Source organism: Tachysurus fulvidraco, chromosome 3 (genome assembly GCF_022655615.1).
Source record: "Tachysurus fulvidraco isolate hzauxx_2018 chromosome 3, HZAU_PFXX_2.0, whole genome shotgun sequence".
Lineage (NCBI taxonomy): Eukaryota > Metazoa > Chordata > Actinopteri > Siluriformes > Bagridae > Tachysurus > Tachysurus fulvidraco.
In genome coordinates, this window is record NC_062520.1 from 8,880,583 (window position 1) to 8,885,707 (window position 5,125).

Here is a 5,125-nt window from a genome sequence, read left to right on the forward strand (position 1 = left end):
TTAATATAATCTAGCATAAATACAAAAGTCATCAAAATACTGAGAAATTTATTTCGCTTTTTCTGAAGTCACATAAATGCAACATTTTTCAGCAATGGAAAATTTACAATTTTATTTTGGAATACGGCATAGATTAGAAATCTATTCTTATCCGTAAAGGGCCGGTGTAGGTGAAGGTTTTAAATCAATCGATATTCACACCTGATTCTACCTGTTTAATAAGTTGATCTTTGCTTTCAATTAACGATCAGGTGTCACTTCTGCTTGGATGGAATGAAAACCTGCATCCACACTGGCCCTTTCTGGATAACATTGGACACTGCTAGCATAGACACTACATAGAAATGTGATTTGAATTTGGTTGTTGTTTTTTGTTGTTGGCTGAGTTCATTGTCTGATCCTATTCTCTGTGTGTTGCTCTCTGTGTGTCCTCTGGTTGGGTTTCCTCTGGGTTCTTCAGTTTCCTCCTGCCTCCTGAAAACATGTTGTTACGGTGAATCATCTCATTTTTGGTGTTTTCCCCAGCTTGCAGTCTTCTTTGGATAGGCTCTGGATCTGCCATGACCTAGAGTGTGTGCCTGATGATACAGTAGGTAGTGTATACATTTCCAGTAAGATTTATAAAGAAAAAAAAAAACACTATTATGGATATGCTTCCAACATCGCAGGAAGTCCCTTCTCAGTATATTTGTTTTCATGCTTAATGAAGCCTTCTTTAAGGTTGCTAAATTTGAGATAATGCGATTAGATGTGAGTGTTCGTGTGTGGACATAAACGCTGAGATAAGCATATTTTTTGTTGAGGTTTGGCTTTGTTTTATTACTGCAGTCTAAGAGCAGACATATTACAATTGCAATTTATCCAAAAAAAAAAAAAAAAAAAAAAAAAAAGGAAAAAGGAGAAATTGACCTTAGAAAATTTATCATTTCTACCAGTCCTTATTACATATACTACCCATGAGCTATTTTATTGTTTTCCTAAAAAATCATCTACCCAAAGGATGCATTTTTTAAGCGAGAAAATGATTCTGCATTAAAAGAGTATAAGAGAGAGTAAAGCTGATGCCTTGCTGAAGATAAGTTATATCTATAAATGTTCAAGATTAAAAGGAAAATAGGAAAGAAAAGAACATGGGGTGAGCGTTCCCTTCTAATGGCATTGCCATGGAGACTGTAATTATTGTGCTACATTTTTCACAGATGTGTGGATGACTTGAATAAGGGTAGTGACGCTATGGAAGCACGTCAGCGAATATTTAAGCCCTCGGCGCCAGTAAACATGCGCCTGCCATGTAGTGAGCATCCCGCTGAGCACTGTCTCCCTCTCTGTGTTGCCTTGGAAACCAGGAAGGAACAGAATGCCCCTGAATGTGTGCCAGAGCAGCTGATAGGCCACACTACCTACCAGTGAGTCATGTGACCTTGCATATTAGAGCATGCATACTACACATATAGTGACACATATGTGGGATGTTGTATACCCTGAGGACTTGTTGTTTCAGCTCACAGTTAGTAGGTAGGTGTTAAAATAAAGGAGTTCGTTTTCTCAGTAATAAGGTCTACAAGAATTGGATTCAGTCTGAAGTAGTAGTTTACAAGAGCCACGAGTCATTATTTGTGTCCAGGGATGCATTTAGAGCCCCAGTGAAAAGTGCCGATATAGGCACAGAAGCTTAAAAAAAAACAAAAAGCCATTTACTCTATGTCCAAAACTAGACTGTACTCACTAGGTAGTGCACTAATTAGGAAATCATTGTTTAAATCAAATCTGAAAGCATAGTATAAACCATCCGGGTCAATTCTAAAATCCCTCAATGCATTGCAGTAGTATCCAAAACACATAGACTAGAAGAAGAAGATAATCCATAATGTACTTTGAGCCCCGGGAGAGTTATTTTAGTCTTGATCCTCAGTCCAGTAAGTGCTTTAGGTTGTGTGATACTGTATGTGAGGGTTCAATGTCAGGATGTGCTGTTAGTGGAAAATAATCAACACCAAGAAAGCATAATGTGGCCCAGTGCAAAGCAAAGTTAATGTTATCTCCTTAAAGTATATAGTTTTCCTATAACATTAAATCAAACCAAAATTCTTGTAATCCTCTTATAGAACAGCAGTCTGTCGGGGCTAACATCTTTATTCATACAATGCTAACATCTTATTTATTTGATTTGATTAGATTTATTTATCGCTTTTATTCATTTATAGCTACATTCAGTTCTGTAATTAACTATTTAACAATTATAAACAGTTGTTCCTTTACAAGGATTTTTTTCCTCTCTTTTGTAGGTTAAGACAGAAAAAATGCAGCTTGTCATAAGAATAAGAAACTGCACATTTTTTCATCCTGAACACTTTACCGTGCTGATACTGGAGATGATTTCCATAAATGCTAAATAAAAGTCTCTTCACAGAAAATGTCACCATATCAACATTTACAGACATTATTTAATCTACTTATGTGGAGCGACCATCATACTAGTTTTGGTGTATAGTAAGTTGTTACTAGCTGTATCTTTTAAGTATTAGAGATCACACACAAACCTGTGATTTGCCTTGCAGCATAAAGTCCTGTCAGAAACGCTGTTATTGAAAATTAATGAGCGCTTTCTGACCAGAGAAACCCACCGAGCAGTATTATATACTTAAGCAAAGTTGAACTGTTTTGGATGTTTTGTAAACATTTCATTTGGACAGCAGTTGAGCCACGGATTCAACCTTTATTCATTTAAAAGCATCTTTCATATTCAAACCCATAACAGTTATTACAATGACGTCGTATGCACAACATGTCTGCATCGAGCAGCATATAATCAGCCACTTTGTTTGAGCTGTTATTACTTCCGAGCAGACGCTGAAGCAGCATCCAGTTTTACTAATGCTGAATGTCGTACGAGAGACACTCCTTTCCACTAAAGGCATATTCGTCCTGTCAGACGCTGCTATTGTGCCAGAGAATGCTGAAGTCTGGCTTTCTTTAATTGACAGGTTGAAAGCTGCTCCTGCCCTTGTGTCCTTAATCACTCCACCGTCACTAATTAGCCATTTCTCCTCACTGCCAATTAAGCGTGTCTAAAGGGAGCAAGCAGATAAATCATCTGGTACGGACCCCACGTGTCTTCTGCATTTACAGAGTCTTTCACGGCCTGGGACCTGTTTCTCTCTTCGTTCTTTTCCACCAATTAAACAATGATCAAAGTATTTCTTCATCTGAAATGACAAGAACAGAGGAGTAAAAGCAAAATTGAGGATTAATATAAACAATAAATAAATGTAGAAGAGGATAAATTAGTAAATTAGCTGGATTGATGTTGTCTTCAAAAGAAATCAACATGTCTATTAATGCAATATTTTCAAATTTTAATCGCATTTTAAGACAAATATTTGGGACTAGTAATCAGATACTGACCCAGAAATTTGACAGACAAAAGACACAAGTTTTATTATCATTTGCAAAAGTCATCACGACACAATTTTCCTCGGCTCCCATGAAATAGAGTACTTCCTAAATCAATATTTTGCTGCAGTAAAGCCAATTTATTCTATTAGCCTACAATGAAAATTAAGTGATTAAAATCACTTAAACTTTAAAAAATGGCCTATAAGCCACTCTATCATTCTAATGAGTCTGTCTGTGTTTCCCTTTGTTCCTGTCTGCTGCCTTGCCCTGTTAATTGTTTGCTCCGCCCACTTCTTGGTTACCATGGACACTAATTGTACTCAATCTTTCCTCCAGGTGTGTTGTCTTTGTCTCTGATTGTCTCTGCTTTGTCATTGGTTCCTGTCACCTATATATTCTCTGCTTGTCCACTTCCCTGGTGTTAGTCGTTGTTGGTATGTGGTGTGTCCATGTCCCTGTTTTGTTTTGTTTTGCGTTGCCTGTTCATTTGTGTTTTGTTTATTAAAACTTTAAACTGCATTTGGATACTCACTTGCCTTTGTCTCACCGTGTCTCATCGTGACACTCATAAGTCTATATGGGATAAACAATGTCAGGACGATTGCATGTGACTGTATCAACGTGCGGTAATCAGTTCCTTAGAAAGCATCTAGAATTCAGTCCATACTTCTTCTTCTTTTTCTTCAAAGTGCCCCCCCCCCACACAAAAAAATGTTTATTAATAATATAAAGAGGAACAAATGTCAAATGTTACAATTTCATCATCTTGTCACAAGCTTTAGGAGATTTCCAGAATGATATGACAAAAGGATGTACATACAGTAAAGTTCTTAAAGAAACACTCTGGGCAAAAATATTCAGATATCGTGTTGAAAAACAAAAAATCTCTTACTTTAGTACATTTATGTCATTTGGCCCACGCCCTTACTCATAGTCACTTAAATTTATACAGCTGAGCAATTGAAGGTTAGGGCCCTTGCTCAGGTGCCCAAGAGTGGCAGTTCTTTGGCCTTGGGATTCAAACTCACAACCTTCCAATCAACATCTTATCCTCAGAGCTACCACTTTCTCAATTTAGTGATACAGGAGTCCCTAAAGTGAGACTTCTAAAGTGAATACTAGAAAAAAAAAAAAACAGCTATTAAGATTCCAGAAGGAAGCTTTTTTATTGCAGTGCATGATGGGTATTATGGTGGCAGGGCAGTGATTAGATAACACCCTGTATATTATGTCTATAGCATCCAACCTGTATATCTTATCTATAAGCATATTCTTCTGTATATTATCCTGTTCACACTGTAAATTCTGTACCCATACTGTAAATACTGTACATCTTGCACTTGCTGCTTATTGCACTTCTGGTTAGATCCCAAACATCATTTTATTGCCTTGTACTTTACATGTGTAATGACAATAAAATTAAATTTAATCTAATCTAATCTAATCTAATGACATGTTATGCTGTTATAGGAAAATAATTAACAACAGGATGGTTATACAAATACAAACTAGTTCAGGGGAGTAACAGCACTCCTCGTCATGTTTGGCCATATCACACCACCCCAGAGTGGATTATTTTCATAGTCTTTTGTAAATTATTCCCCTTTATGTGTGACCTAGGAAAAACAATCTGGCATCTTTAATTTTGACAGTTAAATTGTCCCCTGTTGAAGTATTACATAACATTTTACTACATTAAAGAACTCATGAGGGATTTGTTAGTGAGAGA

General features: G+C 36.7%; 1 long non-coding RNA gene across 1 annotated transcript; it reads right to left on the bottom strand.

Moving 5' to 3' along the window:
* Positions 1-2,696: 2,696 nt before the first annotated feature.
* Positions 2,697-3,669, bottom strand: LOC113644766. Its single transcript, XR_007140191.1, has 2 exons — positions 3,406-3,669; positions 2,697-3,206 (listed from the first exon to the last, which is right to left on the bottom strand). It is a non-coding gene; the product is annotated as an uncharacterized LOC113644766 (long non-coding RNA).
* Between the last annotated feature and the right edge of the window lie 1,456 nt (positions 3,670-5,125).